The sequence below is a fragment of the Chenopodium album genome, chromosome 22, assembly GCF_948465745.1.
Source record: "Chenopodium album chromosome 22, dcCheAlbu1.1, whole genome shotgun sequence".
Taxonomy (NCBI): domain Eukaryota; kingdom Viridiplantae; phylum Streptophyta; class Magnoliopsida; order Caryophyllales; family Amaranthaceae; genus Chenopodium; species Chenopodium album.
In genome coordinates, this window is record NC_137855.1 from 35,667,753 (window position 1) to 35,682,676 (window position 14,924).

Below are 14,924 nucleotides of genomic sequence, written 5' to 3' on the forward strand. Positions count from 1 at the left end.
CAATAAAATTAAGCTACAAGAATAAGAATAATAATTTGTACAATATACGCTTATTATTCTAACAAGAAAAAAGGTTAAACTTCGTCACCAGCCAACTTGTATACCTATACTAAGTTAGAATCCGTGCGATGCACGTTTATTTAAAACCTATTTGTAATTCGTACATTCTTTTAAAAAAAAATTGTTATTATATATGAATATAAATAAGTATTACATATGAAAAATATTTGTATTTTTAAAATTTTAGATTTTCATCGAAATTATGATATAGTATCATACCTATTTAACGTCGTCTAATACATAATTCAATATAAGAGGTCATTTATTAGTGTGCTATTTATAATTGTTTCAATTTCCTACTATAAATTGATATATTTTAGATGTAATGTGGAAGCTTCTAATGTTTAAATTAAAAAAAAAAAATGTTAAATATGATAGCTCCACAACAACAAAAAATAAAATAAAATAAAAATAATAAAAAAATGGCATCATCATTGCATTTAGGTAGGGAAATTTTTATTGAGAGAGCGACACGTGGGCAGTGGTGATGTCAGCATACTCTGTTCTAGTAATAGTAAATACATGTCATCACGTACATGTTAACTTTTATACCAAAATGTCGCTGATGGCTAACTTTTATATCAATATGTCACAACTTGCTAACTTTTATACCAATCTATCGTCGACGATAACATTTATACCAATATGTCACAAGGGGGCAAACTTTTATACTAATATGGATAACTGGCCGGAATATCCATCTTTAAAGAGTTGCAGGATCGAATCTCACTAGATGGGGTGGCAGGGGAGTTAATGTTAATGGTTAAGAGAAACCAGGGTAGCCCTTGAACATGTGTATTACCTCTTTGTCAAGTGTAAATCAAAAGAGTAAGCTATTGATATCCATCAGGCTTAGACCCGCAGCAATCAAGAGTCTTCCAAGGAGGTCAATGAATATAAGATCAAGCACACCAAGGAGGAATTTTTCAAAAAGAGGATCAAGAATGTACCTCAATCTTTGTAGGCCGTAGAGTCTTCCCTTTATGGATCATACAATATAACGAAGTATATGTTAAAGCTAGTTGAATATTATTGAGTGAAAATTCTAATGTAGTCTTATAAATTTGACTACCATAATTTTTTAAAAATGGACAGTTGAGATTATTTCTTTTTTGATCTATATTTAATTAATAATTTTAATTAAAAACTCTTTTTTTTTATATAATTATTTTATATATTTCTTTTATTTCCAGAATTTTGAAAATTATAAAAAAAAAAAATTTCTAGAAGATAAAAATATATTGAAAATAATTAAAAAATTATTTTTTATTAAAATTACTAATAAAATATTAATAATAAAATAAATAATCTCAGCCGTCCATTTTAGAAAATTGTGATAGTCAAAAGTCATAAGTCTATATCAAAATCATCGATAATTGAGAGGTTATGTCATTGCTACCCAGGCCACTTATATATTAACACATGAGTACATTCTTGTTTCAAAATCAAACTAGTGAGTAGCCCTGGCGTTGCCCCGAGTTGCTACTGTTGTAGACGTGCAATCAATAAGTTTTTTAAAAGACTTTTTGAAATTTTATAATAATTATTATTGTCAAACTAAAATTGAGTTTTTTTTTTTTAGTATTTTAATTGATTTTTGTGGTTTGCACTTATATAATTTTTTTTACATATTGATAATATACTTGATAATTGGCTTAGATGGTGGAATGGTTATTCTTGTTGTAAGAGATTGAGCGTGGCATATGGACGTTCTTAGGAACGCCTTTTAATATACTTCGTATAGATTAGCAAACTTATATGAAAGTGCACCGCTAGCCATGTGCCTTTTACTTGAACGAAGCCCTTATCAGGTTTGTAATGTACTTCGTAGAAATCAATAAGAAGAAAAAATTATAAAAACCCTGCATTAAAAATTAATCATCAGACAAAACAGATTAACATTTATTGAAAGCTGAGGCTTCATTGTATACTTTCTTTGTATTTCAGTTTGCACCATTTACCTAAAGTTGTCAATTTTCATACGTCAAACTTTTTCTCTAGAGATCTCTATCAATTAGAACTAATTTAAGTAGTAGTAAATTGTTGCATGTCCTATATAGTAGTCATTTATATTGGTAGGCTCCATCACATTGCACTTTGCACTATTTATCAGTGAATTATCATTGTCAAACTTTATCTTAAGCTACTCTTTTAAAAAATATTACTTCGTATATATTGTTACATTCTTATAATGTTCAATATAAGCTTAGAACACCAATACACCATTAATGATTGATAGACTCGTAACTCTTACTATGTGTATCCTAGTTTAATCATGCCTTATCCTCTTTCTTTTTGCCCTTTAATTAAAAACCCTATTTTCTTTCATATAAATGTTAGAACGAACATACAATCATCATCAATCAACGATACTCTAGTTCAATTCATCATTTGCCATTTAGGGTGTACCATTGTGTCCTGATTATAGTAAATAGTTCTTGCTTATTAATTGGTTGTACAAAAAACATACGTGTCACCATTGTGGAAGGTGATTAATTAATGTAATTAAGTTTGAATTAGCAAATATTTTCCATATATATGTTACTACAGATATCGATCATATACTCCGTATAAGCAATGATGATATAAATGTCATTAAGGGGACTAAACCGTGGCTTAATGCTCATCTTTAATTTGTTTTGTAGCAAAAATGAAAAAAAAAAAAAAAAAAAAGTCGTGAAATTCATTCTTTTATTAAATTTTAATAACTATGTGATATCTTATTTAATGTAGAGGCGGAGTTAAATTTTTAACTTCAAACCTACTCGATCAATTTTTGTTAACTCTCAAACATATTCTAGTTTTCAATAACTTTCATAGGTTCCACTAATAAAAAAATTATTAATAATAAAATAAAATTGAAAATATAAAAAATTAATAAACCTTGTGTATTATTAGCACATTTATATTCTAGTTGTGATAAAACTTAGGGCCTATTCTCAGCTTAATTTCAGTTCAGTTTAACTCCAATCAGTTCAGTTCACTTCACTTCTTAATTTTCTTCTCTTATAAACAATTCAATTCAACTTCAATTAGTTCAGTTCAGTTCAATTCAGCTCAATACAGTAAATCAGAACAGGGCAACAGACCCTTAAGAGGAAAAGACTAGACTTTCATACGATTGTTACAAACTGCGATACCACTTTTATACAGTTGTAAGTTAAAAGGGTGACATTATTCATTCATCATGTCTAAGCTGTTGTATTAATTGCTTGAGTAAATGAGTAATGCTTTGAACTTTCTCCCAAGACCCGTACGATAAACTAGCTGCAATACAGTCACAGAGATAGAGCTCCAAACTGTTGAGGTCACGTGCCAGTTCCCGAGAGAGGAAACTGTTAACTGCAAACCCAAACTGAATTTGCCGCCAACAAGTTTTGTGCTGTTGCATCGACCTTCCTTCAGGGTTAATTAATGAAAACAAATGCCCAACTTTGCTAGTCATTCATTATTTCACTCACCCTTTTTGAAATAAATTATTTTCATGTAAACTTTGGAGTATAATTTTAAAGTGGTAATATGTTATGATTCTTATCTATCTTTCTTTGTATGTCATCCTAACAAGACTACATGCAACGATTGAGTATAAGGGATTTTATTTATTTATTTATTTATTTTTTTTTTTTTTTTTTTTTTTTTGCAAGCTAGGAAATTTTATTAGACTAAAAGTGTAGCAAGGTCAGGGATATGAGGTTTAGCCTCCAAAATTACATCAGCAATGCACCCAGAAGTATAAAGGATTTATGAGCTTCTTAAAATAATATTTCATCATATCTTATACTTCGTACGAGACAGACTTACAATAATTTATTGTGATTCATTTAAATTTGAAGACAATAAAGTTCAAAATCGATAGTTCTATGAAAGATCTTGATGCACGAATTGGCCCGTTAAACTACAATATGTTGTTTTTAAGATTTGACAATTAAAATCACACCTTCTAATCAATCTAACTAGTAAGTAGCCCGAGTGTTGCCCCGGGATACTACTTTTGTAGTTGTGCAAGTGCTAATTCTTAAGAGCATTTAATAGTGTGTATGTAGTATGTATATTCAATACTTTCATGGTATAATACTATTTAGTGTGAAACATTAAAGCATAACCAACAATTTACCTAGATGGTTAAGTAATAACATTTCTTTAAAGAGGTCAAGGGTTCGAACCTTTTCATCCATATATATTTTTTAATATAGTTGAGGCAATATGAAGTATTGTTGGTAGTGTAGATGATGTGGCACATTGAGGAATTGAGTGGATGACGTGGCGTAATAAGGAGTTGAGTGAGTGACGTGGCGTAGTGAGGGGGTCTACGTGGCGTAGAGACGTTTTTAGGAACGCCTTTTAATATATTAGTATAGATAGATGTTTAACATGATATAGTGTAAATATGTAATTACTCAATTACCCTACAAGACAATGGAGTAGATAGATAAATTTGTAGTTGCTCTATATTCTACCTCCGGCCTTGTGATTTTACTGTAATTTGTTGTCCATCCTCTACTTTTCTTCCTCTCTTTCCTTGTTTACCTTACAATAGCTAACGCCTATCCAAAATAAGTTATTGTCAAAAATCACATGAAAATACAGAAAATTAAAGATTTATGATTGTAAAATTAATTAGTCGTCCAAATTAATATAGATCACTCCAAAAATCGGTTTATATTCAAAAAAAAAAAAAAAAAAATGTCTTACATTCATGATAATAAGGAGCAAATTTGCATATTTCATTTTCACTCTAAAGGCCTGTTCTCTTACGTTGAAATTCAGTTCACTTCAGCTCAGTTCAGTTCAATTCAGCTCAGTTTAGCTCTTAATTTCCTTCTCTTATAAAATATTAATTTTAGTTCAGTTCAGTTTAGCTCAGCTCAGCTCCGCTTAGGTCCTAATTTCCTTCTTTTTTAAAATATTCATTTCAGTTCAATTCAATTCAGTTCAACTCAGTTCAGTTCAGTTTAGTCAATGAGAACAAACCCTAAGTTAAGAAAACTTTATAGACCATCTTTTTTTTCTCAAGGACCAATACAATACAATCATCAAGCACCCTTGGCTTCTACCTTGTTAACACGAGGATTAAAACTCAAGGATAAGTTTTGTATAGATGTAATACTATGTTCGGAAAAAATAATTTTTTACTAATTCAAATACAATAATAATAAAAGAAATTTAGTTAATAAGTTAATTGAGTTGAAATAAAGTTAAAAAAAAAAAATTCAATAAAAATAAGTTCAATTCGAAAAAAAAGCATAAAGAACAAAATCGGCCTTCTAGAAGATGTCATCATAGATATAGTCATCACTCATCACCAATCTATACCCACTAGCTACAATACCTCCTTAAGTACATTCTTATCTCCTCAAACCTTAAAACAAGATAAACCTTACAAATTGTAATTGAAACTAAACTTGAATAGTTGATAAATCTCATCAAACAAACTTTTACCTAAAAATATCATACATTATACCCCACGTCCCCACCCCCAAGGAGGTAAGGCCATAATAACTCCTATAAATAAATGCTTTTTACTAGGACACTCCAAATATACAACCAAATTTACAGTAGTATAATAATAAGCTAAAAGAACATATATACTAGTACAAGATAAAGAGAGTAGCAAAACAACTTGTACTTTAACAAGTGATAAGCTAAGAAAAATAATGGAGTTTTCATGTTTTTTAGTGGACCAAAAGAGGGAAATGCAAAGCCAAAGGCCGGTTGCGGGGATGTGTTCGCGGTGTGGTGCGGCGGCGAGAGTGGCGGATATGAAGACGGCCACCCGATTTTGTTTCGTCCCTTTCTATTTTAAGTATTGGAAGGCTATTATTTGCTCATTTTGTGGTGCCACCCTTAAATCTTATGGTAATTAACTAACTAAATACTTGTAATATATATTCTCATGCATTTCATTTTAACTATAATGTTACGTAGTTTTATTTTTCTTTTTTTTTTTTGTACAATTTATTAATATCCTAATGTATTTGTTCTCTTTGTAATTTTAGAATAATCCTCATTTTGAAGTTTAAGTGTGAATTGTTAGTTGATTGCAAAAATATTACTTTGTATTAGTGGTAGAGAAGAAATAAAATATTGTATTTAGATTAGCTGAAGTGAGATATGTAACGCAGAAGCAATGTAGCATATTGATTTTACATTGTATTGTGTTATAAAATTGAGAATATACAGTTTTAATTAAAAGTTTAATTAAATTGATGATTAGACTTTTTGAAGTATTTTATATTCTATCATCTTCTTTTTTAGCGCTTGTTCTGTTGTTTGTTACGAGGGAAGGCTGTGCGCGATAAAATTAAAATGAGAAATATAGTCGATGAAAAAGTGGAATGTGATGACCAATTGATTAAGGGCGTCCATTCCCGTAACAAAAGGTCACCCAAATGTATGTACGAATTGAAGTATATGCTGCATGGGTTCAAAGAGCATATCATTTATATCAACAAATCAAACTTGCATTATTCAATTTGTTGTAGAGTTGTAGTAGCGAAGAACATATATATATACTTGTATGCTTCGCAAATTTCGTACCTGTATACATGTATACATAGCATATAGTTTCAGCAAGTACTAAGCGCAAAATACTAGCTACGCAAACTTGTATAAGCGAGCCAGGTTGGCGGAGGAAAGTACACAGGACCACCTAGTACGTGTGGCAGTATGATGTAGGCACGGTTCGAAAAGAGGTCAAAATAGCTTAAAAAAATAAATTAAAAAAAAAAACCTAAATATGAGCGAAGTAGCTTAAGGGATAACACGTCCACCTGACAAGACATGAATCGTGACAAAACACAACACGATACAACTTTTGTGAATCATGCCACAACCTAGAGGCCATGGCATGGTCCTAGAACGGCCCACTGCCAATCAGCCATGCATATGGTGAGTACCCGCTTCAAGTAAATATGAAAAGTACAATTCATGTTCATAAAAACAATCCTAGGGAAAAAACATTTTTTTTCTCTCGCCTCTTCCTCTCTCCCTCTCTAAAAAACCCTAGCTAAAATCTCCGGTAGCCGCTAGGGGCTACCATCATCATCTCTTTGATGATGGTAAGCCCCAATTCTTTCTTTATTTCCTTTGTTTTCTGTTTTCTAGTCATTAATAATCCTCCTTGCTCTCTCTTTATGAGAGTTTTCTTCCCAATTTTTGGGTTTGTTCTCTCTTTTTGTGAGAGTTTGGTGTTTGTCTTTCTTATCTTCCCTTATGGAACATTGGAATTTATTTTTAGGGTTAAATATGAAAGATTGGATTCATGGGTTGTTATTCGTACAATTTTGCAATTGGCGTTGGAATTGAGGATGCGATCGACATGGTCAAGTAATGAATTTTCCCGAAACTATGTCAAGAAGATGGACTCCCTCACAGAAGGCTGCATATTTCAGCGAACAATCGGGGATTGTGCTTCATTGTTAGATCTAGTTTCTTATCATCATAGTTTCTTTAAAGAGGATTTTTACTTGATTAATTTAGATTGTATTTTACTTTTCTATATTGCTTATTGTAGATGCCGTATGGCTTTCAATTAGTGATATTTTATCTTACCCTTCAAAAAAAAAAAAAAACAATCCTAGGGATTGATTCTTTATTACTCGTATCTCCTTTTATGTAGCCTAATTTACAGCTTATGAAATTTTTAGTAATGTATACAACATGATGAAATTCATAGTGCAAAACAAAGTATACTTGAAACTCCAAAATTTAGCATACATACCAAAACTGTTAAGTTACCTTTATAGCATAATAAATGACACAATCCTCTCCTTTTAGGAAGGATTGCCAACAACCATCATAACTTCTACTACCAGAAAAGGGTTGTACATTTATTTTCAACAGAATGCTTATTTTCAAAAGAAAATTATTTCACTTATTATATATTAAAATTCCCTCTATTATTGTTGCTATGTTGGAAAATATTTCCTAGAAAAAATTCAGAGAGTAGTGTTTCTAGTATGATTGCTATGTGATACTCTATGTGTCTTTGAAAGATTTACCCTTTTTTTTTTTGTTCGTCCCTTTAAATATTGCTCTATTTTATTTTTGTTGATATGATTTTGACAATTATTTCTCTCTTATATGTTGCTAATCCCACATGTTAATCTTCAAAATTATCTGCTGCTCTCTAAATACAACTCTTGATCGCGCGATGAAGTCAAATATGAAGGTTCTTGAAACATTATTAATTAAGAGTGAGATGTAGGGATTTAATGTAAACTCACCTAGTGATTGGTCAAGGAAGGACTAATTTAAGGGATTTTATAATGGAGCAAAATCTTTAAGATCTTATATAACTTTGATTCCGTTCTATATAAATTATTACTACATGATCAACATTGAACATGTAAATTACATAAAAGCCTGAATGACGCAAATAAAAAAGAATAAAATGATCATGTTTTTTAAGTGAAGGACACTGATTAACTCAACCGTGAGATGGTACAATGTTTATGGCCATATAACATATAGGAATACAATATACATAGTGCTCTATAGACTATAATTCTTAGTGACAAACAAGAAGGAAATTTAACCTTGTCAAAAAGCCTAGTGGCCCAACCACACAAGCAACCATGCATAACAATTCTGATTTAGAATCAACAATATAATGCATTCTAGAATTGTTTGCTTTTTTTCTTATCTAGCATATTACATTATTGTAATCGGACCCAAATTTGGCCCAACTCTGTCTCATCCCCTTGCCCATATGTGTTATTTTTGTAACATACCAAAACTATTTTGTATTTTGGATAATTTCTTGCATAATAGATTGCAAAAGGGTTAGTTTCGATAGATTGACTCTCTTGATTTTACATTTCTTACACGAAATATGCAACAAAACTTTAGTGTACCCAAGAGTATTCTTTCCTTCTTTTACTAATATGATTGTGTGTAAAATAATCATGTTAGTAATATTGAGAAATCAGCAAAATATACTTTTAATACATCGATACACCTAAGCAAGTGACCTAACTCTAGATGTAACCAGATGTATTATAATCTTGCATTCAAAGCACATGCACAAATAACGGACATAGTATTTTAAGGACATGTTCACATTTACTGAACTGAACTGAATTGATTAGAGCTGAGCTGAACTGAACTGAGCTGAAATGAATATTTTATGAGAGAGCGAGGGAAATTAAGAGCTGAACTGAACTGTAATGAACTGATTGGAGCTAAACTGAACTGATTAGAGCTGAACTGAACTGAAATCAAGTAAATGTGAACAGGCCCTTAAAGTTAGATCATGTTGTTCGAGAAATAGACTAAAATTTTAGTGTGACATTATGCAAAAATATATTAACAACCTATAATACCTTCATATATGTTCCCAAAGTACCACGGAATCCAGCCATGATATAATATATATATATACGTAAAAGGGTAACATTCTAACATATAGCCATATTAGGGATAATATATTAGCAAGTCTCGTCAAAGTCCAATTCATATTGTATAATATTCCTCTTAATCACGGCAAACATCTATAGCAAAACTCACTCAATCCTCTTAAATTTAGTGAGTCGTCTTAAAGTACTTGTAGCGTTGTAGGTAGTTGCATGTATTGTCAAGCACTTAAGCGCCATTAAATTCAAACTGATTGCCCACATTAGAAGATATAGTTACACGAAAGAGGAACATAAGGAATCATAACAATCCTTTGGAAACAACACTCACTTTAGGTATAGATTATTAGAGAACCAATTAAGTACCTTGTGAAGTCTTTACATCATACGACCCATGAAAGATTTTGATGAATATGAACAATACATACATATAGTCATCATCTAATTGATTAAACTCGTGTTGTGTGTTGAAAATTGAAATATTTATACATGAACTAGTCATGAATGTCATGAGGTATGTTATCGATTATTGTAAGGGCATTATTGGAAGAAAGTCTACGAGTTGGAGAAACAAAATTTCTTGTTCTAATAAAAGATATACAAACGTTTCTATGTGATCAAAATTTTTATAATAATTTGATCCAATTATTTGAAATGGTTACATAAAAAGGACTGAGGGCCTGTTCACTTCAGCTTAATTTCACTTCAGTTCAGTTTTGTTCAGTTCTAATTAATTCAGATCAATTCAGTTCAGTTCAGCTTCTAATTTCCTTCTCTCATAAAATATTCACTTCAGCTCTATTCAGTTCAGTTTAGTAAATGTAAACGAACCTTGAACAAGTAGTTAAAAACAAGCTAGGGGAAAAAATTAGTGTGTGTTATCAAGGTTCAATCACTCCCAAAGAGGAATTGGGTAGCAACAAAAGTTGTTCACAAATAAGATGAGTAGCATAATAGACTAGTAACGTACCACATGCATGTTTGACTTAAAAAAATAAATATGATTAACAACATTATTTGTAAGGGAGATCCGAAATTACCTAAAAGATTAAGACAATAAAACATTATATTGATGTTTAAGCCAAATCACATCGCACCGTTCGCCTTCATTCACGCTGTCTTGTCCTTATGTTTATTTTTTCACACTTTTGTCATACACTATGTACTTGATCACAAGTTCATAGTCTTCATTCACATTAATGTTAATAAATATCATTATTCTTTTTCAGAAAAATATATATATTATAAATAGAAATTAAAAAGGATATTAAACAAATTGAAAAGGATTTTAATTGTTGATTTGTTGAATTTGGACAATTATTCGTGAAGGTATATATCTTACTATGATTAGTTCATTGCATATTTTGCGTTTAATGTCTGGCTTTTATAATTAGTGAAATGCAGAAATTTTATCCTAGTGATTAATGTAATTGTCCCTATTGCATGAGATGATTAAAATATTATAAGGGGTGCTCCTTTAGACCTCAACAGAGATTGGCTTCTGATTATGAAAAAACAAACATGTTATAATGTTATATCCTTGATTATGACTTTTCAAGAGGTACAACTAAATGGTTATGCTAGCCAATATCTATCACAAAATACAAGTTGCAAATTTTCATATTTTTTTGTTAGAAACTTTAGAATATGCCTTAAATCAGTTTGCCCCTTAAAATGATTACTACTAATGAGTCTCGTTATTTGCTATGTGAGCAATGATTTTCTGTTATTTTTGGCCTATTCCATTTTGTGTGTGGGGAGTAATATATAAATTCCATAAGGGTTTAATCCTAACCACAATTTTTACTTTTCTCGAGATCAGTAAAACTATCCTTTTGCCTCTTCAACGTAACTTGTTGCTAGTAATAATTGTTGATGTATTATATTTTTCTTTAATTTTATCTATTATACTAACACTTAGTCCTATTCTCTTACGTTGAAATTCAGTTCAGTTCAGTTCAGTTCAGCTCAACTCAACTCCTAATTTCCTTCTCTTATAAAATATTCATTTCAGTTCAGTTCAGCCGAGTTCAGTCAATGAGAACAGGCCCTTACCTAGCCACCTTACTTCACCAACTTTGTTTTAATGGGGTGTTTTTCAACATACAATTATAGTAAGAAGTAGCAAATTATAATTTCTCTTTGTCTCAAGTTGGTATTATCTTGGTTTTTTTTTTTTTTAAAAAAAAGATATTATCTTGACCTAGAATCAAATTAATTTATCTCTATTGATTCTATCATTTCTAAATGAATTGTTATTCATATAACGTTTTTGTTATTTGTTTGTGTATTTTATTATTAATTTCATGATTGGTTTTGGATTATTGCTCACAACAACTGATAAAGATAAACAATTCTCATTAGGGAATGCAATGACATACAAGTACATAGTTTGTACTTTGTATCATTTTTGACTTGATTGTGTATAATTATTTCAACTTGAGTCAGAAGAAATCAATGAAAACAAATTTCATAAAATTTGGAAAAGAAACCTTATAGTTTGGCAAATGTATAATTATTTTATAAAATAAGGATTTTAAATTGTTAATTTTTTCAACCTTCAAATCAATATTTTTTTTTCAAAAATTAATGATCTTATTATCTCATATTACTTGCATCACTTGACCTATTATGCATTGTATTACTCAGTAGAATTATAAAATTTTACAGAGTATATTGTTAAGCCAAATTATTCTTCTTTGGTCAATCATAAATACAGTACCAACATGTAATAAAATAAAATCTATTAAAAGGTGGTTACTCGTGGGATGAGCTAGTTAATATATTAAAAAACTTATACGTAGTATCATACAGAGGATCATTTTTATATACCGCTAATTTATTTATTTTTTTCCTGGATCCGACACTGTATATTTTCACAAAAAAAGAATTGGAAAATGTATGCGGAGTAGGAAGTTTATGGGAAATGCAAGGCTGAAGTAAGAGGACGAGAGCCCCAAGCCATGTGCTGAAATGCGGCGTAGGGATTCTACGACAATGACAAAATTTGTTAGAGAATAAAATAAGCTATTCAACGTCATCTTTAACTGTTTGTTTGGTAAACCATTGATAGCAAGTTATAACAAATTAAAGTAATGGTCTCTATTGACTTGATGAGTAATGGGGATTCAAATGAGATTGGCTTCTTGGTATTACTTTCCAAAGCCAATTCAGGATTTTAGCGTCAAGTTAAATTTTTGATTGGATTGGTCTTTTAATTGATTGAGGTTTTAAAAAAATACATTGATTTTAATAAAGTCGTAATAGCATGCTCACTATAATTGAGGTTTTCATAAAATCACTGAAGTAAAACATCACTTCTTTCTATTCAATACAACATATTCTGTTTTTATTATAAATGGTTATGTGTAATGTGTGAGCCCTAAACAATTTAATTTGGTCGCAATTGCACAACCTGCACCGCCTAAAGGTTAGGCATACAGATGAGTTGAGTGTGTTATGGTTGGGAACAAGTTGAATCATTTTATGCAAGCTCATATGTTGAGCTAGCAAGCGTAGCTTGAAACAAGCTAAGAAAAACCCGTGTCATGTCGTGTCAAGCTCAAGTTGATAGTTTATTAAAACGAAGCCCATACACAACCCAATCCATATGTTGTTTTGACCCAAATTTTACCATTCTAACCTACCTCTATGATATAGTAATAACTTATACTTGTAAATTACTTAGTTAAATACGTAGTATAAAGAATATAGGTATTGGGTGGACCGACTCATGCCTCTGTATCATGGTAGAGCGGTAGACCAATATTGGCCATGCGGGACCTGGCGTCCTGGATGGTCAGGGCCATTTGGTCCATGCCTAACTCACCGGACGTTTTTTGGGTCAATGTCGTCAAGTCAACTTTAACACCAGAAGAAAAACACCGTTATCTAAGTAAGACACAAAGACAGTGATTCTATTGTGTGCTAAATTGCAAATGAAAGCCGCGTTATATTGGGCCCCATCAACGGTCCCAACCCAGCTGAGCAAGCAAATTCTCATTTCTTCCCACCTTTACAAACAGAATCTCTCTCTTTTTTTTTTTTTTTTTTTCTTCTGGCAATACTACTATATTTATTGTTTTTTTCTTATTCCTGTTACACATTTATTAATCAAGACTTTCTTTAATATACGGCTAGAAATATGAAAGGCCTAGGTTTAAAGATTTTCTAGTTTGTGAGCTTATTTATTTTAGTTTTTCAACTTGCTGGTTTCTTGATCTGTATTTAATATTTTAAACTCATAAATTTTGTTCATACATTTATTGTTAAGAAATTTTGCAATTAGATCTTATGTCAAACTGTTCAAAATATCCTTTATATTTATATTATGTTAATTCAATGATTAAAAAAAAAAAATCTTTCAACATCTACAATAAAAATTAAGAACAAACAAATACGAAATAAATTGGATCAAATAAGATTTTAATTGATCAAAACCCCGACCATTGTGTATGAAATCTGACATTGATAATTAGCTTATTTAGTTATTTCACATTGCATTTTGATATAGCCTTCAATAAGGGAGTCTTTCAATCTATTGTAATTTTAAAATCAAACCAAATATGATGCAATTAATTGTAAATGTAGAATTGAACTTTTTTTTTTCTTTGATGAAATCTTAAAAACCTTTGTTATTAGTCTTATGATTACTTTTCAACATATATAATTATAATTTAATAGATACAATTACATTTATTGGCATAAAAATATGGTCAAAATGTAACTATTATTGACATCAGCTTTCCTATACGTAAGTAAATAATTTAACATGAACTTTGTCACTAAATTACATAGTGAAGTGACATCAACTAAAACTAGCATGCATGCACTTAAATGACCACGATCATGCCACAATTGGTTTAATGACCAAGTTCATGTTATAATTTAGTAATCGGCTCATATTAATTGAGTGTATCTAACAATAAAGCTCTATCACATTTATCATAAAGTCAAGTTCATGTCAGTAGTTGTAATCAAAATACAGTCCCATTTCAATAAGCAAAATTTCTTCTTTAACACCGCAAAATCACATTAATGGGCGAACGATGGTTATGAACTCCGCATCCCTCGTACTAACCTCGCTGAACTTATCAAATCAGTGTAATGGGGGCATCAAATCTTGTAATCACACCACCTAAATCCCAAAACATAAACAGCTGGTTTGGTTAATTGGTTCAAATAATGTCAATGTGATTTGGGTTTTGTAGTTTCACATCTTTTTCCTAAAATAAAGTGGGTCCTTTGCTCCTTTCTCTCTCTTCTTCTCTTCCTGAATAATGACAGCCTAATCAACAGCCTGGAAAGGGCTGGTAATTCTGGTTAGCTCAATTTCAGCTCACTTTACCTCTGTTTTCATGGTAGTTGGTACTTCTACTACTTGGTAGTATTAGTATTCTTTCTTTCTTTCCTTCTTTCTTGCTGCCATTGATGCTCTCTCTCTCTCACTCTTACTCTTTCTCTCTCCTCCATTGTTGGCTCAATTGAAACACTAAAGAGGTACGAGTAAAA